General features: G+C 44.5%; 1 protein-coding gene and 1 pseudogene across 4 annotated transcripts in view; both read right to left on the reverse strand.

The window, feature by feature from the left end:
• GALNT18 (polypeptide N-acetylgalactosaminyltransferase 18) overlaps window positions 1-23,374 on the reverse strand; it is a 339,036-nt gene that overhangs the window by 60,282 nt on the left and 255,380 nt on the right. The window lies entirely within an intron of this gene.
• Window positions 1,739-13,808, reverse strand: LOC309668396 (60 kDa heat shock protein, mitochondrial-like; annotated as a pseudogene). The gene is made up of 2 exons: window positions 11,616-13,808; window positions 1,739-11,301 (listed from the first exon to the last, which is right to left on the reverse strand). The product of its transcript is annotated as a 60 kDa heat shock protein, mitochondrial-like (transcript).

Below are 23,374 nucleotides of genomic sequence, written 5' to 3' on the forward strand. Positions count from 1 at the left end.
AAGTTGGAAGGCAATGGACGGACTAAGCTTGTCTTGCATTTAGTATATTATTAATATTTAGGGCCAATGGAAAGGAAACAAGCATCCCCACTGAGCGTCCGCTATGTGCCAGGCACCGGCACAAATGACACATAGGAGCTGTGTGACCTTGGGTTATTCACTGGATCTCAGTGTGCCTCAGTTTCCTCATCTCCGATGGGGATCCCAACAGTTCCCATCTCAAGAGGTTGCTGAGGAGATTAAAGTGCTCCTATACCAAGTGCTTAGAAAGATGCCTGGCACATAATTAGCACTCAATCAGCCTCAGCTATTACTGAACAAATGATACACAGCAGAATCTTCAGAATAACCCTGTGAGGTAGTGGTTATTGTCTCCAATGCCAAATGAGGAAACTGAGACCAAGGCTGTCCCTTGCCCAAGACCACACAGCTGATACGAAGGCAAAAGGATGAGTCTGAGCCCGACCAAAGCTCAAGGAAGAGCCAGTGCTTCCCCAGGTGACCATGCTTTGAAGGAAGTTTCCACACCCAGGGGTGGTTCCGAGAATCAGGAAAGGAAGCCATGGAAGGCTCTGGGGTGTGTACCTTTATGTCCATGACCCGTATATTCTGGGGACTGTGCTGATTTCCAATTCACTTTGCTCAGATTTGCAAGGAAAGCCTGTGAATACTGTGAATATGTTACTGATAAAACACGGAGTCAGGGTAATTATTCTTTGTGCCACTGGAACGGAGGCTACTAATTGACATATTTCAGTGACCCAACACAGTACATGATTTGGAACAAAGCTCTTTTATTCCAAGACCTGTCTCTCAAAGAGTCAGTCGCCATTTCATCTTAGAGTGGGAGCATCTGCCGTGGTTCTAATCAGAAGGGTGGTGGCAGCACCTCCCATTCTGCCCTTAGCTGCAGTGAAAGGAGCCGTGTGAATTCACTGCTGACCTCTTGAAGCCACTCCCCTTTCCCCATCCTGTAGCCACCGCCCTCATCCAGACCGCTGCCATGTCCCATCTGGATTCTGCAACAGCCTCCAAACAACTGCCCTCCCTCCTGCCTTCCTCCTCCAGTCTCTTCTCCACCCAGCAGCCAGAGTGATCTTTTGAAGGTGTACATTGGATCCCGTCCCGCCTGCACGGCGCCCTCCCCAGCACAGCCCCTGAGGCTCCAGGGGCCTGGCCCCTGCCCACCCCTCCAGCCTCGTGCTTGCTTCCCAACATACTCCGTGCTGCAGTCATGCTGACAGTTTTTACTTCCTCCAGCATGCTGGGTTTCCTCTCACCTCTGGATTTCTGCACATGCAATTGCATACCCACCCCGCCCTGCTTCACCTGACATCCTTGGGGTGTCAGTTCAGCGTCACAGTTCTGTATCCCCTTCAACTAGGTGAGCCTGTCATGCTCTGTGGTCCCAGCCCTGTCTTTCCCGACCATGACACTCTGGTACCTGCTGGTTTACTAATCTCCTTCCCTCTTTCAAAATGTTCTCCAAGCTCTTCACCGTATTCTCCATTAGACATGTGCTAAATGGTGCCTAGAACAGATCACGGGTTTCCAGCAGAGGTGGGGTGGCTGGGCTGGGTGGGAGTAGCACATAGTTTGTAAAAGCACGGCTTTGGAGCCAGCGAGAAGTGGATTCCAATTTTTACCTCTGCCACCTGCTGCTGTGTCACCTTTGGCAGGATATTTCTCCTCCCAAGTCTCAATTTCGTCCGGTAGAAGAAGGGGATGGAGTGCAGGTAGGTGTTTGACCCTGAGCCTGCCTCCGGGTGAGCTCTGTATGCATGGCAGTCGAGGTGGGATCAGGACATCTGGGTCTATTCTGGCCCCACCATGTGCTGGCTGAGCAGCAACTCTGGGGTAATTAACATCCCGTCTATGAAACTCAAATTACAGCGATTGCTACACTGAGCTGCGGGCTCTGGAAGCCCCTGTCGTAGTGCTCGGAATATTGTAAGCCTTTAGCCTGCACTTGTTATTACTGAGTATTTTATAACCATTATGATTGCTGCTATTGGCTTCTCCTGTACAGCCAGCTTCAGGGGACAAATGATTGCAGAGGAGTCACGTGTCTGGCTGAAGCCCAGCAGACAACAGACGTGCTGCCCTCCAGAGTGCCTGGCCCAGCAGGGAGAGGTTCCTCTCCAGAGACTGGAAGCACCTGTTCACCTACAGGTTGTCTCCACTCTCCTCTCTTCTGTGAAAAGAAACGCATCTATTGTGAGCATCTGCCTTGGATATAGCCTTTGGGTTCCTGGCAGCTTCTGGTTGGAGCAGAAGATGTGTATTTGGCGTGTTTGCCCCTCCACTTCTGGACGCTGCCCGATGACCCTGAAATAAACAAGAGGGAGCCTGTGCTCCACGATCCCCACACGACGAGCAGCTCCGCTGACCAATGGCTTGCTCCAGAGAGAATCTCAGAAGTCTTACCCACAGCTGATCTCAGAGACCCTCTCGTGGATGGCAGACAAAGGATAGGAAAGAAAATCACTGGCGTTTGGACCTCATGAAAGATGACATCATGAAGCTTCCATGGAGATTTGGGAGGATGAGGAAGTAAAAGGGATCTAGGCCTGGGACACAGGTCTTAGCTGGCATGATGTGGCAAGACCCAAACCAGATAGAGGCTATAGACGGGAGGCATTGTGCCAGAGAAGCAGGGCCGCTGGAGGGAGGGCAAAGATGTGGGACAGAATGATGGCTTAGCATTGCAAGTTCTAGGGGGCGGAGATGCCAAGAGGAGGAAGGGCAAGGGTTGGGTACCAAAGGGGTGGCTGAGAAATGAGGACCAAGGATCAGCAACCAAGAAGGCAGATGAGGTCGCAGGGCACAGGAAGCCACTACCAAGGTAGAACTTACTTTTTACCTAGCGCGCTTGTGACCCAGGCTCATAACAAGTGAGGCGTGTGCTAGTCTTACAGGCACTGGGGACGCCTGGTGGCACGTCAGCCCAAGGCTGGACCTCGTGGCTTCTGGATGGGCACTGGGCAACATGTTTCTTGACCACACCAATTTTTTTTCCTGTCTCTGTGCCTTTTCACCTGCTATTCCATCTTTCTGGAATAAATCACCCACTCGTTACCCAGCTCAAATCTTACCTTCTTTCACCCACCCAGTCTAAATTAGATCCCCTCTGAATACTTTTAGCACCCCACCCTTTTTCTTAATAATGCTTATTCACAATACTTCTATTTACGTATTTCTTCATTCAATGTCTGCCCTCCACCTCCATTGCCCTGCTAAAGTATAAGCTCCAGGAAGACAAGGAGCACGTTGCATATACCAGCACCAGGCACTCAGGACATGTTCAATAACCGTGATCTGAATGAGTGATTCCAGCAATCCCAGAGCCCTGGGCTTTCACTCACCGTATAGAGAGGCCGCTTAACTCGCTTAGCTGGCTCCTCTAATAAAGGCCATAAACATAAAATGTGCCAGATTTTACTGAACACAATGACTTCCTTCAAACCCGAGTGGTTTTTCAGCAAAGCTCTGACATTTAAGTGCATGTTGCTACAAACAAGAAGAGTTACTTTGGCTGCAGAGCTTGAATTACCGTTATAAAACTCAGGAAGCTATCAAATGAACCTGGGCGACTGCAGGCGGTTTCGTCTTATGGAACCATGAACTCACTGTAGAGAAAGCCCCCCCACCTAGTCAACGCTTCCAGACGCCCACGGAGGAGCTGCTGGGCTGCCCCCAGACGTGACCGTGACCGAGAACCTGAACTGTTGTAAACAGAAGAGCGAGTCACACTCACCGACAGCCCTTCCCAGGGAGCCCTAATCCTGTGATTGTTTCTGAAAAAACTTTGTGCATCCATCTGGGAACTACAAGAAAGCACGCAGGTCTTGGGGGTTGGTAGACAGAGTGTGAATCCTGCCTCTGTCACACATTAGCCTTTGACTTGGACCTGTTCTTGGATGTCAGTTGCCTTTTTATTGGGGCAACTGGCAGGTTTAAAAGAGATGCTGTATGAAAAGCTCCCTCTAGCAAAGATAGGCATCTAGTAGGTTCTTAGGAAGGATCAGGTTCCCTTCCCTTCCCAGGACTGGGAGCTGCTGGTCCAAGGTCAGGGTCAGAAGACAGTTTATGTCCTATGTTGGCCACTTACATAAATAGACCTGTTTCCTTCCCAAGCCTCAGTTTCTCCCAACTGCCAAATGGAGGAGCTGGACTCGGTGACATGTTAGATACCTTATACTTTTTGCATTCTGTGGTTCTAAGTGTTCTTGCCAATACCTCAAATATTACCCAGTATTTGAGACAACTGGTAGAGTTGTGAATTGAGAGTTATAAAATAGGGAGACACTGGAGGCAAGACATCAGGATACAGTGTGACCATTTCTCCTACTCAGAGTCTGGTGATCACTCTGTAGTCTTTGGTAGGAATAGCAGATAACACTCCCATGTTAAATCCATTCACTGATTAATGTCCTTCTGAAGCACTGGGCTAAGAAGGATTCTGAGGCTCTGTCTGGGCTCAGTGGAAAAGCATGCCACCATTTATTAGTAATATCTACTGAGGGTAAGTGATTGGGGGGCAGTGGCACCTTAGTTGTCATTCATAACCACAGTCCACAGGATAAGATCCCAAATCCTGTCCAGCTTTTATCTCCTTATGACATTTAATGAGCTCTTCTCTCTTGGCAAAATGTTGCCACTGTTCCCTTAGCCCAGACATCCTCCTTCCTGCTCTCCGTCCATCCAAAGCCAGCCTGGCCCTATTCCTCCAAAGTCCTGAAACACGATTTGCACCACTCAAGTGGTCCTTATTTCTTGGCTCATGTTGTTAATTACCTTTTTATGTGTAGCTGTCTCGCCTAATTTGGCTGTGAAATGCTGAGATAAGAGTCGAAAGGCAACCCAGGCAGGCTGGCGGGAGGAAGACAAGGAAGATGGAGGCTGAGGCCTGAGAATGGCTGGCAGAAGACCAGCAACGTGTTTGCAGAGTGGTTGTAGGGTCAGAAATGCAGGCAAACAAAGACACTGACTAGGGCATCACCTAGACACTGCATGCGTCTCAACTCTAGTAGCAGCCGTGCATGGGAATGAGAAGGAGAGAGAGGTCAAACCTGGGCAAAGCTAAGTCAAAAGCCAGAGGCTGTCAGCCTCTTCCCCCTATCACATATATTTATTTGCCTGGCTAATTCCTACCTACTTACCCTGTCTGCCCTGAATTTGTTTAAATGCCTCTGCTCTGCATTCCCATGTCACCTATACCTCCTCCAGCTGTGTGCCTGTGTACATTGTATATGTACAGTTTAAAGACACCTAACACAACGGACAACTGTTTACCTACCGCCCACTTAAGAAACAGTACTGGCAGCAACTTAGAAATCTCTGTGTGCTCCTCCTTACCCACAAAGGTAACCCATTATCCTGAATCTTGTTAATAATTTCCTTGCCATCAAGCTCGACTACGTACTTAGTTTTACCTGGTTTTAAATGCTGTATAAATGGAAGTATATTGTCTGCATTCTTCAACTTGCTTCTTGCTTCATTTATTTTCATCACCATTGTGTTCCGTTGTATAAATGTACACACATTTATTTATGCATTCTCCTGGTGGTCCACAGTCTGGTTGTTTTCAGGATTATGAATAGTGGTCCTTCGAGTATTCTTATACGTGTCTCCTGGCACCCAAGAGAGAGCACCTGTCTGTGTATCTACACATAGTGGAATTTCTGAGCCATAGGTTATAACACACATTCAACTCTCCCAGGGAAAGTGAAACTCTTCCAAAGTGAGAATCCCATGTTCCAGTCCCACCAGAACAGATGAGCACTCATTTTGCTTTACAATCTTGCCAACATTTGGCATCGTTCATAGATGGGTGAGAAATTCACTCTCACTGTAGTTTTAATTTGCATTTCCCTGAGTACCAGTGAGATGGAGCTTTTTTCCTATTTATGGGCCCAAAACACCAGCCTGTGAGAGAAGACCCCTGGCCACCTTGCTCTCCTGAAGGAATCTCAAGAGCCTGAACAGGGCCTGGCACATGATAGATACTCGATAAATTGCATGAATGAAGGATTGAGAGTTGAGCCTTAGTTCTGACTCATCCCCTGTGCACTTTCCTTGGTGCTCTCCCAGCTTTCCAAAGGCAGATATTTCATTATTTTCAAGTGTAAGGAAACATTTTTTAAAGTCTGACAATGCTTATTCCTCCATCAGACTCCAAAGAAAAACATTCCCTGGGGATCCAGTTTCCCAAGCCCTGTTCTTACAATAAAACACTGCCAAGAGGTCTTTTGGACAGAATTGCTGCTCGGGGAAAAAAAAAAATGATGCTTTTTCTTGGAAGGTGTCCCTGAAGGGGTCTGATTTTGGGTCAGCCGTAAGAAGCCCTTGAAGCAGTTTCCCTGTTTGAAAGGGATCCTTCCTAACTATCAGAAGGCAGCAGGAGGATTCATCTGGCAGGAATCCAAGAAAAGACCAGCTGGGCTGGAATGTCTGCAAACTTTTCATGAAGAAAAAGTTAAAAGGCTGTTTTGCAGGGACTTGAGATTTGCTGAAATAGCTGTTTACCTATAGGAAACCCAGGGGCAGCCATGATGCCAAGCTCAGCAAACCAGTCCATCATAGACAGGGGCCCCAGCTTTCCTCGGACCCTAATGCTCTGACTCTAAAGATTGGGACCGTGAAAGTTCATTTCCTTATGGGAAATTCCAGGAGGATCGCTTAGCAAACACGTGGTCATTGAGATTAGACGCCCTCTTTCAGTGGTTCCAAACAAGGTGAACTTATACATGGTTACCTTAAAACTCATAGCAGCCAACAGCCCTGATTACTATTGTCCAAATGCAGTCTGGGGTGGACTCAAGACAGAATGGAAGAAAAGGAAGAAGACAGGCCTGGTCCTACCTGGGGTTGGGGAAGTGGAGCCAGGAGAAGGGTGGTCTCCAAGAATGTGTCTGACTCCTATTGCTTACGAATATCTGTGCTCCTCTACATCTCCCAGCCTCCTTTGAAGTCGGGAGGGATTGTGTGAGCAGCTCAGGCCAATGAAATAAGAGAGGAAATTACAGCTGTCACTTTCAGGCCCAGGTGGGTAAGTATCTAGTGTGGGAAACCCATGAACACTTCTACCGCTTCTCCTCCCAATCCACTGGATGTTTACACCAAGATGACCTTGAAGTTCAAAGACGGGGAACCCCCAAGAAAAGCAACCTGAGTCCTCAGTTACCACTTGGAGAAGAGCTGCCCAGGAGAGCCCCCCAACATTTAGAGGACTGTGAAGTGAGTGAGAAATAAACTTGTCCTGGGTTCAGCCTTTGGGGTTTGGGGGCTGCTGTTGCAGACTGTGATCATTTCCCTGATTCATACAAGCTGCCAGCATGTGGAGAGGCAAAGTGACCAGAGAGGCTTGGGCCCTGCAGCATGGATAACCAGGGGTTCAATCTATTGGGTGAGACTTTGCAGCAGAAGTTTCCAGGCATGGGGGGAGATTGTCCAGGTCCAGATGATAAGTGCATTCAGAGCAGGTCCCCACTAGGGACTGAAGATACAGAGAGGAGATTTAGTCACCAGGGGGGAGAGAGGGAGCTGCCAGGGGTAGGCAGGTATTAGGACTCCTGCAAAACAGGCTGTAGGGGAGAGTCTGGTTCCAGTTCAGAACCAGAACAGCAGTAAGAAAAGCAAGGGAGAAGCCAGCAGGCTGGAAGGGGAGAAGCCAGGGGCTTGGAGACCATGCATGGCTCAGGGTTCCTCCGACAGCCACAGGTAGCAGCCCCATGGCAGCTCCAGAGATCCTAGTGTGAGCCAGGGGAGGCGGGGCTGCAGCCACACCGCCAGCCCTGGTCAGGTGACACAGTCTAGCAGGGCTGACCCTCACAGCTTCCCCCTGCATGAAGCTGAGAAGGCTAGTTCCAGCCCAGGCGTTTCTATAGAACCAAAACTACAGAAGCCCCAAGCTCTGAGACAGAAGTATTGGCCACGTTCCAAATCAGGGTCCCATTGACACGTGTGCTCTCTACTCTAATTGCATCTTTTGTTTTGAACTAAGATCTCTGGCCCCATTACCATCACTGATGCTGTTAGAGAATAATAATGAGCTTGAATGTCACAGGGACTCAGGGAACAATTTTCTGAAATCCAAATAAAACCCTTCCCGTCCCTAGTGTGAGAGACATTTTTATCAGATAACTCAGCCCATCCATTTACTCAGGAGTTCTCAGAGCCCTCTCTGGTGGGTTAAGCCCCTCTGAATTGCTGGGAGCGCCTTCTCCTGTGGATGTATTCAGAAAAGCTCGCTCTACCCAGCTGCTATTCAGAGCTGATCCCCAGGACTATGTTTAATTTATACTTTGCTATATGAAGATGAACCACTGACTCATTTAATGTGTTTCCTTTTTTATGTCTTTAATCAGCGGCTGCTTCTTTCCTCTCTCAGAAGCTTAATCTAATCAGAAACAACCCCTACTCCCCAAATGAATAGCTCGTTAGCATGTTCCAATCAAATTCAAATTGACTGTCCATACCAGATGCCCCTCCCACACACACACCAAAAGGGTGACACTGGTCCAAAGGATAAGCCAGGAGGATAAGTTAGGAGGGTCCTTTCTGAAATGCAGGGCAATCAGAATCACTAGTGGAAAGTATAATACAATCTGTCACCTCCCAGCACGGTGGAGCCAGATGACAGGTGACCCATGTGTCACTGGGACAGCGTAGGTGGGGAAGTTTGGCAGACCCTGGGTGCAAGCATTAGAGGAAAAGCTGTGTGTCTGGCCCAAGCATCACACCCACATTCGGCTCAGAGGAACCCTCGAGGTTATCATTCAGATGATAAAATGAATCTGAGATGCTGAACATTTTCTCACTCAGAAGTATTTGTTCTGAAGAGTTTTCTTCTTACTCCACTGGAATTCAGATTAAGAAAGCTAGTGTGCTGGGTCTTCACTTAAAGAGATTTGCCCTTTTCATACACATCAAAATGAATTGTCAGCTTGGGTTTCATCTCTGATAGGTACCTACAGCAAACTCACTTTAAAAATGGGATTTACAAAAGAGATCAGCATTGCAGTATAGCAGAACTGCAGGGGACCTAACAGATTACCTTTCATTTCCCACCTGAGGTTCAAGGTCACATGATAATATAGAAGCACAGTAGGAAATGTTTCCAAGACCTCTGCCTCTTGAGAGACAGGAGGACATTTTGGTCAGAGAACAGGGGTTAAACAGTCTTGCTGTCAAATCCTACATTTCCCATTTGCTGGATCGGTGACTTCAGACATTTCATTTCACTTACTAATATTCAGTTTTCTTGTCTGCGAAATGGAGACAAAAATGACACACTGCAAAAGTAGTTGTGAGGATCAAATGAGAAAATTTCAACACCTAGCCCAAGTTCAGAGCCCACTAAGTGTGAGGTATAACTATTATCAGTGTAAGATTCCATTGATGATAAGATTCACCACCGCTGTAATAAGAACTTTTCAGGGCAGGAGGAAACACCACATTCTGCTGAGCTCGAGATTTATATATCCACCTGCCTACATGTCTCCTCCACGTGTGTATCTCTCAGGCATCGCAAGCTTACCTTGTCCAAAACCAAGTTCTTGCTTTCCTTCCCTGCCTCCCCAGCTGTCCCTTCGTCTTCCCCTCATCCATCTAATAGCCCACGCCTGAAACCTACATAAATAATTATGTAACTCATCCATAATTATCCAGTAATGCATCAGCAAATACAGTCAGTTCTACCTCCTAAATATAGCTTAAATTTAATCACATCTCTCAGTATGCACAGACAACATTCTGGTCCAATTATTTTTGTGTGGACAACTCTATCAATAGCCTTTTTTTTTTTTTCTAACCAGGAACGTACAAATGTCCTTATTCAAAAATACAAAATAAATTAGCTGTAGGCACGGACAATGACAGCAGTACACCATTCTGTGTTGTCAACTGAAACCAGTAACTGATGGTTATAGTGATTTTCTTAAACATCAGCCAGCCTTTTCTTCAGTCATCTCCTTCAGCTGACCTCTCTTAAAGTTATTGGTGAGGAACGCTGCCTTGAGCTTCCTCTCACAGCTCATTAATGATGGTAAAGCACTCTTCTAGGAATTAGGACATGCCACCTCCCATACCACCTCCCATTCCACCCATTCCGCCCATTACAAGATCCTTCTCTTCTTTAGGAATTTCTGCGACTACGACTTCTGCTGTAGTTAACCGAGAGGCCACTCCAGCAGCATCCAGTAATGCACTTCTTACAACCTTAGTTGGATCAGTGATTCCTTTTTCCACCATATTCACAAAATCTCCAAGCATAGCGTCATAACCAACTTCTGAAGAACTGCAAAATTTTCTCAACTTCAACATCTGCATTCTTAGCAATGGTCATTGCAGGAATTTTGAGTGTTTTTAAAATAATGTCTATACTAATTTTTTGATCTTCATTAGCTGCAGTTTTGAATCCAAGGCTAGAAGGCACTGAAGCAGGGCACAGCCCCCTCCCAAAACAATGCCTTCTTCGACAGCAGCTCACGTAGCATTAAGGGCATCTGTAACTCTGTCTTTCTTTTCATTCACTTCAACGTCACTTGTCCCACCAACCTTTAGCACAGCAACACCATCTGAGAGTTTTGCCAGACGTTCATTCAGTTTTTCCTTTTCATATTCACTAGCTGTAATATCTAACTGCTCGATGATTTCTTGAATACGCTTTTCAATTTGAGCCTTGTCACCTTTTCCTTTCAAGAGCATGGCATCATCTTTGGTCACAATGATCTCTCCAACTTTTCCTAAGTCATGAGGCTGAACATCTTCAAGATTTAGAGTTAGCCCTTCTTCTCCAAATACTGTACCACCAGTAGCAATAGCCCTGTCTTTAAGCTGGTTCTTTCTGTTGTCACCAAAACCTGGAGCTTTGACTGCTACAACCTGAAGACCAACTTTCAGCCTATTCAAAACGAGTGTACTTAGAGCTTCTCCATCCACATCTTCAGCAATTATGACCAAGGGCTTACGGTGAGCGTTGGCAATTCCAAGAGCAGGAGCAATGGACTGGACACCAGAAATTTTCTTTTCACTCAACAGAACACAGGCATCTTGGAATTCACATTTCTGACATTTTGATGTATTAATAATGTATGCAGAGATATACCCTCTATCAAACTTCATGCCTTTAATAATTTCTAATTCATCATTCAGTGTTTTTCCATCCTTTACTGTGATAACGCCCTTTCTTCCAACCTTTTTCATCACACCAGAAATGATGTTACCAATTTCTTTGTCTCCATTTGCAGAAATCGTAGTAACCTGGGCGATCTCTTCTGGGGTTGCCACAGGTTTAGACTGCTTCTTCTTTTTTTTTCTTCTTAATTATTTACTTATTTATTTATGGCTGTGTTGGGTCTTCGTTTCTGTGCGAGGGCTTTCTCTAGTTACGGCAAGTGGGGGCCACTCTTCATCGCGGTGTGCGGGCCTCTCACTATCGCGGCCTCTCTTGTTGTGGAGAACAGGCTCCAGACGCGCAGGCTCAGTAATTGTGGCTCACGGGCTTAGTTGCTCCGCGGCATGTGGGATCTTCCCAGACCAGGGCTCGAACCCGTGTTCCCTGCATTGGCAGGCAGATTCTCAACCACTGCACCACCAGGGAAGCCCCTAGACTGCTTCTTAAGTTCAGCAATTACAGCATCAACAGCTAACATCACACCTCTCCTGATTTCTACTGGATTAGCACCTTTGCTAATCTTCTCAAAGCCTTCCTTGGCGATAGAACGTGCCAGTACAGTAGCAGTAGTGGTGCCATCCCCAGCCTCTTCGTTTGTGTTATTGGCAACATCTTGAACAAGTTTAGCGCCAATATTTTTATATTTATCTTTTAAGTCAATGGACGTTGCAACAGTCACAGCATCTTTTGTCACTTTGGGACTTCCCCACCTCTGTTCAATAACCACTGTCCTTCCCTTTGGCCCCATAGTAACGGCTACAGCATCAGCTAAAAGGTCTACACCTTGAAGCATTAAGGCTCGGGCATCCGAACCAAATTTTACATCTTTGGCATAAGCCCGAGTGAGATGAGGAGCCAGTGCCCTGGACGCTGGCCTCATCTGGTGAAGGACTGCGGGTAATCGAAGCATTTCTGTGGGGCGGCGGCACAGCTTGCCGGCGACGAGACAGGCAGTCGGCGGCGAGTGAGGGACAGACTGCAGGGCACACACAGCAATGAGCCCGTGTCCCCTCCCTCCCCCTATCAGTAGCCTTCTAACAAGTTTTTTTGCTTCAACCTTTGTTGCTGTCCAGTCCATCTTCTAAAATTATAAATCAGACCATGTCCCTTCTCCGCTTTAATTCAATTCAACCATCATTTATTGAGTATTTCCTTCCTTTGTGCTGGGAGCTGTAATATGAGATGGGAATTTTGTCACTGAACGAAACCTACAAAGCCCATGACTTTTTGGAACTTACACTCTGTGTTTTTCATTGTGTCCCTCCGACCCTGAAAATTCATATGTTGAATCCTTATCACCAGCCCCCCACCATGTGACTGTATTGGAGATAGAGCCTTTAAGGATGTGATGAAGGTCAAATAAGGTTGTAAGGGCTGAATCCTGACCAGACACAACTGGTGTCCTTATAAGAAGAGGAAGGGACCGTAGAGCTCTCTCTCTACCATGTAGGGCACAACAGGATGGTGGTTGTCTGGAAGCCAGGAAGAGAGCTCTCACCAGAATCTGACCATGCTGGTTCCCTGATCTCAGACTTTCAGCCTTCAGAACTGTGAGAAAATAAACTTCTGTTGTTTAAGCCATCCAGTCTATGGTATTTTGTTATGGCGGCCGGAATTGACTAATACAGCATTCATTACAATTTGTAACTATACATCTATTCTTTGTTCCCTTTTATCAGCTGTCTGTCCCATTATACCATCAGCTCCAAGAGGGAAGGGGCTGTGTTTACTTTTTAAACATTGTATGCCAAATATTAAGCATGTAATTTTAAGCATTACGTGATCAATGTTAAACACTGTATGCCCAATGTCACCTATGGCAGGCGCCTACCAAACAACGTCAAATGAATGAAAATGCATTAAACGTACATATAAAATTATAAGTTAAGTGATATGTCCTGGTTTGCCCATGACAACATTGGTTCATGCCTGCTGGTCCAGTGTAACAGTTAGTGGTATCCTCTTTTACTCTCAAAAGTGTTCTGATTTGGATAATAAATTGTAATTTATTTATATGTTTATTATTTATCTATATATGCCAAATTTTTCAGGCACAACCTGATTTTAGAAACATTGAAACCCAAGATAAGCATCTGTCTTGAAATCATAGTATTACTAATATTTTCTCTCCCCTACGCCATGATTTCTTTATAGGACTACCAGTTCTAAGGCAGTGAAAATGACACACGCCATCAAGACCCTCACTCACTGATGAGCAGCATTTGAAGTAGGCATAATGAATAAAGCCAGACACACTGCATTGAGTGTGGCCAGCACTAAGCAAGGAAAGAGGTCCTGTTCCTTAGACTATCCAAAACTAGAGAGACAGCCCAGACACAGAGAGAGACAGGACCTCGGGGAGTAAATGTCTCCTGGGGGTGTTACTGGGGGTAACTCTCTATCCTCAGGGCTGACTTTATGGGCAGGTAAGCCCGCTTGATGGAAAAACTTGTGTGTAGGGATAATTTCTGTAAACCATCATTGGTAAGCACTGGGAAATTTTACTCATCAGGATCTTGCCCCTTGCATCGCTTTACAAAGTGAAGAGCATTTGCAATGGGAGTAGATGTCTCTTAATTCCCCTTCTGCAAGTTCAGATTAGTGAGTGTGAGGATTTTTCAAAAGAAAATCACAACACTGTTTGGATGGTGATCATGCTGGTAGAGATGCTGATGCTGAAGAGGAGGAGGGGGAGGAGGAAGAAGAGGAGGAGGGGGAGGAGGAGGGGGAGGAGGAGGAAGAGGAGGAGGGGGAGGAGGAGGGGAGGAGGAAGAAGAGGAGGAGGGGGAGGAGGAGGGGGAGGAGGAAGAATAGGAGGAGGGGAGGAGGAAGACTAGGAGGAGGGGGAGGAGGAAGAAGAGGAGGAGGGGAGGAGGAAGAATAGGAGGAGGGGGAGGAAGAAGAAGAGGAGGAGGGGGAGGAGGAGGGGGAGGAGGAAGAAGAGGAGAAGGGGAAGAGGAAGGGGAGGGGGAGGGGGAGAGGAAGGGGAGGAGGAAGGGGAGGAGGAAGGGGAGGAGGAAGGGGAGGAGGAAGGGGAGGAGGAGGAAGAGGAAGGGGAGGAGGAGGGGAGGAGGAGGGAGAGGAGAAAGAGAGGGGGAGGGGGAGGGGAGGGAGAGGAAGGGGAGGAGGAGGAGGAAGAGGAAGGGGGGGAGGAGGGGGAGGAGGGGGAGGAGGAGGGAGAGGAGGAAGAGAGGGGGAAGGGGAGGGGAGGGAGAAGAAGGGGAGGAGAAAGAGGAGGAGTGGGGGGAGGAGGAAGGGGAGGGCAGTCCCTGCTCAATTTCTATCAGTCATTCTGAGGAGCTGATTCTGGCCTTGCCTGGTGGTCCCTTCCTGGAAAATTGGAAACACGATGTAATGGTGGCAAAGAAGTTACCTTCCAAGGGCACAATACAAAGCAGCAGGCAGACTCAATTAAAGAAAGACAAAATACAAAACAAAAAAAGAATAAGAAAAGGAGAGAGAAACTGACTCTCTGGAGCTTTAACATCCATTGCTGGCTCCCAGGTTTTTTACGCTTTTGCTTTTGCTTTTTTCCCCAAATCAGGAAATTATACATTGAGACATTACTATTATCTAATCCACAGCCTATAATCAAATTTCATTAATGGTCCCAATAATGGCCTTTATAGCTATTTTCCACCTTGGTCCCAACTTTTTAACAAGGTAAAATTTTCTTCAGCTTGGCTCTCAAACCCCTTTATCAACTGTTACCTCTTCTGTGCAGCTTATTAATCTTACTTTGCTACGGCTCTCTCATTGAACACAATTAAAGAAACATAAGTGTGAAGACCCTTCCAGAATAAAATTGTCCATGGGTCCTCTCCTTCTGCTCCCCACCACTTCTAGGTAATTGCTTCATTATGTACTTTTTTAATTGCTTTGTTCTTTAGGGATTCATTTTGCACTTATCTTTACTAACTGTAAAACTTTTACAACGTACTGTTAAGCTGTGTCTGCTCGGCGGCTGGTTTGTAATTGCAGAGTCACTCCGTGGCGGGTGAGCGAAAGATAATGTGCTATGGCAAAGAGCTTTCCTCTCAATGTTTTCAGATGCCTTCTGGCTAGCCAGCATGGCAGAATAATTGGCTCTGGGCTGCTTGGGGTGCTAAGCTCTCCTCCCATATGGAGATCACAAGCAGAGAAGACCCCGATCCCAGAGGTTTAGGCTTCGTAGGCCCCAGGATGCTCAGACCTCAAGGGCCCTGGGAATTTCAGGCCCCACGGTCCCAGGAGGCCACGCCTAGTGGCACACATTCCAACAGAGCAGGGCTGGCTACAGCTGACCACCTAGAAGGACAATGTCAACTCCTCTCTCAAGGTCAAGTCCATATTTTCCCAGGGCCCTTGCACTTGGCCTATGCCTGCAAGCAGTTTTCAAGGAATCCCTCTCCCTCCATTCTTGGTCAAATAAAATCTCTAAACTCCTTGCCCCCTCAATCCCTCCTTTGAAATCTGTATTCTTTCACCACCCCTTGACCCCAACTGTCCCCTCAAAGGCTTCTTCCACTTGCATCTGGATGCCCTTTCTCCACTCATATTCTCACAGTACAGGGTTTTAGAGGCTTAGGAATCAGACAGAACCGTGTCCAAATCCCAGCTCCACCGAACTCTTTCTATGTGGGACCTGGGCAACTGACTCAACCTCTCTGAGCCTCAGTCTTCTCGACTGTAAAATGAGGATAATAATTCTAGCCTCTTGTGGTTCTCAGGACGAAATGACATACAGGATAAAACTCACCAGGATGTAAGCTCTAAGAGGGTACAACGTAGACAATCCTGTTCATCACTGTATACCCAGCGCTCAGCACACTGTCTAGTATTAAATAAATAAAAGCACCAAGCACAAAGTAAACAATCAATAAATGGTAGCTATTATCATCAGTGGTCATCTTACCATGACTAGTGCAATCCTGAAATGCTTCCCATGACATCTGTGATTCTCCACCAACCCAGCTCTTATCTTTCTAGTCGATTCTTCTCTGTAACTATGGGCACCACGCTGCCACGTGCCCCATTTCCTATGCCCATGCTCAATTCTAAAATCTCTTTCTAGTTCAGACTTTCATCCTCTCTGGGCTCCTCCATCCTCTTACCTTCAGTGGGCACACAGAGGGCACCTGATCCCGTCTCACCTCCAAATCTTCTCTTTACCTTTAGTTCTGGCTTCTTGCTGAAGTCAAGATCTGAGTATTACATTTCTCCCCTAATGCCAGGTGCAGAACACAAGCAGCATAATAAATGTTCACTGTGTAAATAAATAGATGGACGAATAATGCACGCTTTCTGGTTATTTCCATTGTTATTTCTAATATCAAACTTGCCCCATTTTCCCCCACAAACCAACTGTCTACACCAAAGACCGCTTTCTTAGTCAATGGTACCCCCAAATCTCTCATCATCTGGGCTTGAAATCTCAATGCCATCTTTGTCAAACTTTAATAAATCATTTACAAGGACCAGGAAAGGCTACATGTTGACCTCCAATGAGCACTCAGACCACTATTAGCGTCTAACACAGCGCTGAGGGAACACACGGACAATGCCTTAGCTAAAGCTCTGAGTCACCGGGAAAGTGCCCTTAGGAAGAACAAAAGCCCGCAACCTTGAAACCTGTGTCTCGTGTCTTGAAATCCTTGGCCTCAGAAGACGGCATAGATGAATAGTTATTCCACTGTACGGCTTGCAGCCTCCTGTAGGCTTTATTTACCCCATGACAGCAGCTGAAGGACAATGCCACGGCAGATCCCAGTTCACGAAAGAGTGATACAAAACAGTGGCAGCCCACGACACCCTCCACGCCACGCCCTCCCCCCCCTCCCCCAGAAGGACGTGTGGTTCTAAGCTCACGGGTTATTCTGAACTCTAGCTCCAGCTGGCTTGGACCAACCATAACATTTAGAAGCAACAGAGACTAAAATCCAATTTAAGGTGTTTAATTTTCTCTGTCTCCAGGGACAGGGGGTGGGTCAGAGAATCTGCTTGTAGGCTTCCTATCAGATGTTGCTTTCGGTGGTCTCCTGAGACCTTTCCAGTGGAGCGAGAACGTTGGTGCCCACACCCCTTCTCTTCCTTTTCACGTCTCTGTCACTGTGCTGGCAGAGACTAGTTGATGTACCTAAAATCGTGGTATGCAGTGTTTTTAATTAGCGTCCTTGTTCTCACCCAGCCTTGGGTGCCAGCAATGAGCTTACTCAGCCTTCTAAGCCCAAGGCCTCTGGGGAGAACTGTGTGGTCCCTCGGGTGCTTCAGTATCCAGTAGGCTTCACAAGCACACGTACATTTGCTTGGGCCTCTTTCACTAGTAATTATAGCAAAGTCTCTAGCCCTTTAACCCTAGATATATTTTGTAAAAGTTTCAAATAATGGCGATGCCTGTTCTGGGTAGTTGCTATATCCCCTACTTTGCTTTCTCTTCCTCCTGTGTGTCTCTGGCTCCCTGAACCCAGGTTTCTGACCTCCTGTTACCAGCTCTTCTCATTTGGCAGTTCCTCAATCTACCTCCTTTCTGACACTCTGGACTTTGGCTTTCAGCTCAGCTCTTGTCTCTGTCACCCCCTCCAGTTTTGATGTCTCCTGCGACCTCAGGTGAAGACATTGCGTGGTACTGTCTGAACGAGGCCCCATCTCCCATGAGGGATTTGGGCTGAATCCTCAAGCACTGAAACGGTACTGTGGTCATTTTCCAAAGTGACGCTGACCCAGGTTAGCCCCTGAAATTAAACTTTATGCCATGGACAATTTTAAACCCTGAAGGCAGAGGTGATGAGCATCGTGACACAGTTATAAGGTATGAACCTTGAAACCACTCAGGCTGGTTCTTAAGATCTTGAGTGATTTGGGGAGGTATTTTATCCTATTACTTCCAGCTTCCTAACTTACAAAATGGGGATAACAACACGGACCTCATGGGACTTACATAAAAATTAACGAGATAATATAAACAAAGTGATGGGTCAATAGCATCCAATAAATGGAAGTTCCTCCTCTCATTATTGTTATGATTAATAATATTATCATCATCTTCCAGACTTGTGGCCTAATGCTGCTATCAACTGTAGAGCATGTATCTGCTTTATGAAATAATAATCTTCTTTAGTTGCCCAAGAGTTGATGTCACTAAACCAACTCTTAGACATTTCAGACCTAGAAAGGCCAATGTTAGTAACCAAGGAAATGTCTGTCTGGACTCTCCCAGTAATAGGTCATCCACCATAAGTTCACTTTTTCCTTTTACTTAAGTCACTAATGAAAATGTTGGACAAGCCAGGATGAGCAAAGAGCCCACCGAAGGCCACCCGCTGGATTGCCAATGACCACTCTTTTTCTCCATCTGATGGCTCTACCTTGTCTGTCACTGGCCCTCTGTTTTAGTCCCATGTTACAGATCCCCAGTTCCCAGCCTTAGAGTTCAGCCATAGTCATGTTCTTTCTCAGCTGTCACTTTGCACGTGTCACCTCAACTCTCTGGAACACCTGTCCTCCTTTTCCCACCTGAATAACACACCTTCATTGCTTAGGCCCAGCCTAAATGCTGCCTCCTTTGTGAAGCCTCACCCAGCTCCCAGGGGTAGAGGGGTCACTCCCTCTTGGGTGCTACTGTAATGCACACAGCATCTTTCATCCTTGCCATTTCAATCCTGAGCACTGGGTTACGCCTTACTTAGTGCTTCAAACCTGAATTATATTCACAATGATGAATCTTCATCCTGGAAGTATTTTCTGGAATAAATGTCATTAAGGGACTTTAATTCTCTTGGTCAGTTTTCTATATAATGTAATTAAAATATATTTCCTTTTATGCTAATTTTCCAATTTTATTTTACTAGACTTATTTTCATGGGGGTTAATACTTTTTTGCATTGATTTTACAACTAAGATATGACTTATCTATTAGTAATTTTTAAATCTACATCTTTTTTACAATTATGGCCTCCATCACAGAGTTTTCTTTTGTGGTCATGGTTTCAACCAAGTTTAGTTTTCCTGAATCAAATTTTGCAGATGTAAATTATACTACTATTCATTTCTTCAATCAATTTTTTAGCTTTTAAAATTTTTACTGTCTTCATTTTTGTTTGCTGCTTTAGTTCATGCTGATGATCTTTACTACTACTCATAATTTGGAAAAAGAATAGTAGTTTGCATTTTTTGGTTTTTTTTAAATTTTTTTTTTAGAACTCTCACAAGAAATAGTGTCAGCAGTTTCTCTGAGTTGTATACTTACTACAGTCGCCATTGGTAGATCAAAAAACACAGAAGTCCTTAAAGTCACAATGGAGGAAGGGGTCAAAACATCCTGTTTAAGCTCATGACATTTTCTATAATCTGTTAGATTAGTATTGATACTTAGAAGATGGGGAGGTGGTTGTCTCTCCTGCTAGACTGAAGGCCACTCAAAGACAGGGTCTATGTCATTCACCTCCAGTTTCCCAGCACCTGGCAAGAATGAATGAATTCATACACACATAAATGAACCCACAAGGAGATCATGAGAAATCTGATCTGATTTCTTACTGAAGCCACTACACTATGCCTATCTATATAAGGCATAATGGTTTCTGAAGCCACTCTTCCTGGGTTGAAATCTCAGCTTTACCATTTTCTTTTAACATCTTTATTGGAGTATAATTGCTTTACAATGGTGTGTTAGTTTCTGCTTTATAACAAAGTGAATCAGCTATACATACACATATATCCCCATATCTCCTCCCTCTTGCGTCTCCCTCCCACCCTCCCTATCCCACCCCTCTAAGTGGACACAAAGCACCGAGCTGATCTCCCTGTGCTATGCAGCTGCTTCCGACTAGCTATCGATTTTACATTTGGTAGTGTATATATGCCCTACCATTTTCCTAGGGCAAGTTATATCACTTCTCTGTGCTTCAGTATACCCTCCTGGAAGTGGGGGTAATAAAAGATTCTACATCACAAGGTTGCTGCAAGGATTAAGGGAGTTAATACATGTAAAGCACTTAGGACAGTAGCTCACATATAATTACTGCTACACTACTATTAACTATTAGTATTTTGGTCACAAATCTCATCTCTTTCTAGTAATACCGAGGGGTGGTCATGTTCATGTCCTATTATAGGGAGCTCACGATTCCATTAGGCATCCCTTCCTTTTTATGATTCTAATATTTGTTTCTCATATTGAATTGATAACTACATCCATTACAGCTTCCACCCCACTGTTCATGGCTCTAACCTTCTGAGATATATAGAATAAATTCTCTTACATTTGACTGGCCTCCAAATTCAAAACCTGTTCATTGAGCACATATTAGGTTCCAAGCATCAGTTTGAAAATTAAGTAGCCATAAATCTTGACATTAAGTATTTTAAAGTCTAGATAGGAAGGAAGTGGGAAAGGTGATATTTCTGTCTCTCACAGATCTTCTCTTCCTTTGAATCCAAGATCTCCATGATACACAGTTGGCAAGCCAGAATCCAACTTACAAACTTAATATAACTTACAAACATTTTTAAGTTTGAACTTACAAACAATATAAAGGCTACATAATTAAAATTGTGTGATATTAGTATATGAATACACTAACAGATTAATGGAACTAGAATAGAAAATCCAGAAACAGACCCAAATATGTATGGCAATTTAGTCTATGATAAAGGTAGTATTGCAAACCAGTGAGGAAAAGATGTAATTTTAAATAGAAAGTGTTAGGATAACTGGATGGCCATATAGAAAAATAAGACATTGGGCCCATTCCTCACACCATATATCAGGATCAATTCTGAATGAATCAGAGATTAAAATGTAAAAAATACAACCATACAAGTATTAGAAAAAAACATAGGTGAATTTTTCTAGACCCTTATAGTGGGTAAACTTTACTCTGACTAAACTCTGGAAGCAAGAAGGAAAAAGACTTTTGCTTACATTAAAAAAAAAAAACTTGCATGGCAAAAAAACACCAGAAGAAATATCAAAAGACAAGTAACAAAAAACAAGTAACACACTGAGAGAAAATATTTGCAATGTATATGATAGGTAAAGTATTACCATCCCTAATGTGTAAAGAGACTCTAAAAATAAAGATTAACGATCCTGCAGGAAAATGAGCCAAAGATATGAAAAGCTCATGGAAAAAAGAAATGCAAATGGCCTTAATCATGTGAAAAGCTGTTCAACCTAGGTCTTAATAAGAGAAATGCAAATTAAAACTACTCTGAAAGCCACTTCTCATCTGTCAGATTGGCAACACCCCAAATATTCCACAACATACTTTGTTGGTTGACTGAGGAAACAGGCACCTTCATCATTCCTGGTGGGAAAAATACTACCCCTCTGGAAGGATATTTGATGATGTCTAGCAAAATTACACATGCATTTGCCCTTTGACCTCACAATTTCACTTTTAGGAACCTATTCAAACAATAATCCAGAAAAATATGAAAAACTGTATGCACAAGACAATTCATTGTAGCACTATGCCCTCAACACGAAACTGGTAGGATAAACCATGGAATGTGCATGTATTGGAATACCATGCAGCTATGAAAAAACAATGAGGAACACCCCTATATACTATTATAAAGTAGTCTTCAGAAAAAAATTTATATAATAAAAAAACAAAATAGTGAAAAGTGTGCATAGCATACTACCATTTATATAAGAAAGAGGAGATGTGAATATATACATATTCCCTTTTATTTTTTTAAAGTGTAAAGTAAAGCAAAATGTTTATGTTAGAGGTAGCAATGAAACAGGATAAAGAGACAGCAAGACATTAAGTACCTTGTGATAAAACTACGTGCATACTGCCTATGAAATATTCTTGCTACAAAATCAAACCTACATCTCTAGGTCTAACTAGCAATTTAGAAGAAATATACGGAACAGAAGGACATGTTAGATGACATCAGGGGAATGCAATCAGGAAAATCTAGACTGTGGGAGTCTCCGCAGGACAAATAACCTGATCTCTTTAAAAATAAATTACAAGGAGAAAAAAGAGATGGAGAAAGAAATCCAGTAGATTAATAGAGCCTTGCAAGATATATTAATCAATTGGATCTTGATTCAAGAAACAATTGTAGGGGCTTCCCTGGTGGCGCAGTGGTTGAGAATCTGCCTGCCAATGCAGGGGACACGGGCTCGAGCCCTGGTCTGGGAAGATCTCACATGCCGCGGAGCAACTAGGCCCGTGAGCCACAACTACTGAGCCTGCGCGTCTGGAGCCTGTGCTCCGCAACAAGAGAGGCCGCGATAGTGAGAGGCCCGCGCACCACGATGAAGAGTGGCCCCTGCTTGCCGCAACTAGAGAAAGCCCTCACATAGAAATGAAGACCCAACACAGACATAAATAAATAAATAAATACATAAATACATAAATGTAAAGTTCAAAAAAAAAAAAAAAAAGAAACAATTGTAAAACAAAGTAAAAAAATGTTATGAGAGAATTGGGGGAAATTTGAACACTGATTGAATATTTGATGGTATTAAGGAATTATTTTCAACACTTTTTGGACGGAAATAGTATTGAGACCATGTTTCTTTTAAAAAGTTCTTCTCCATTTTAGATGCATGATGAAAAATTTTTTGATGATATAATGTCTGAGATTTGCTTCAGAATAACTGGAGTTGGGGAGGATTGGGTAGGGACAGAGATTAAAACCAAATTGTTCATGAGTTGACAATGTTAATACTGGGTGATGGATGCAAGGAGATTTATTATACTATTCTCTCTATTTTTGGATATGTTTGAAGTTGTTCATAATAAAGAGGTTTTTTAAAAAAATCCCATTTATGATAAAATATTTGGGATATGGAGTACAATATCCTAGATATTATATTACATGTTTTAGAGGACATTTGTACCTAAATTCTAAGGTTCTAAATTCCCTTCCTATATAAGGGACCACATCATGTGTAATACTTGGGCCCATGGAACCTGAAAGGGTCCCTGACCTCTGGCAGCTAAGCATGGGCCTATAATCTAGGTTTAGCCTAGATTAGCTCTAACGCAGTACTTTGAATTTTGGTGACTGTCACCAAGCCCCAAGCAATGGGACTTGCTTATAGTAGGACTACAATACTCCTTACAAATTAAAGCATGCTTAAAAAAATCAAGCACTATATGAAACATATGGTTTTATATTTATGCAACATATACATCTACATGTATAATAATAATAGATATGATCATGTTTAGTATAGAGCACTTTATAGAT

This window comes from Balaenoptera physalus, assembly GCF_965194825.1.
Source record: "Balaenoptera physalus genome assembly, chromosome: 10".
Taxonomy (NCBI): domain Eukaryota; kingdom Metazoa; phylum Chordata; class Mammalia; order Artiodactyla; family Balaenopteridae; genus Balaenoptera; species Balaenoptera physalus.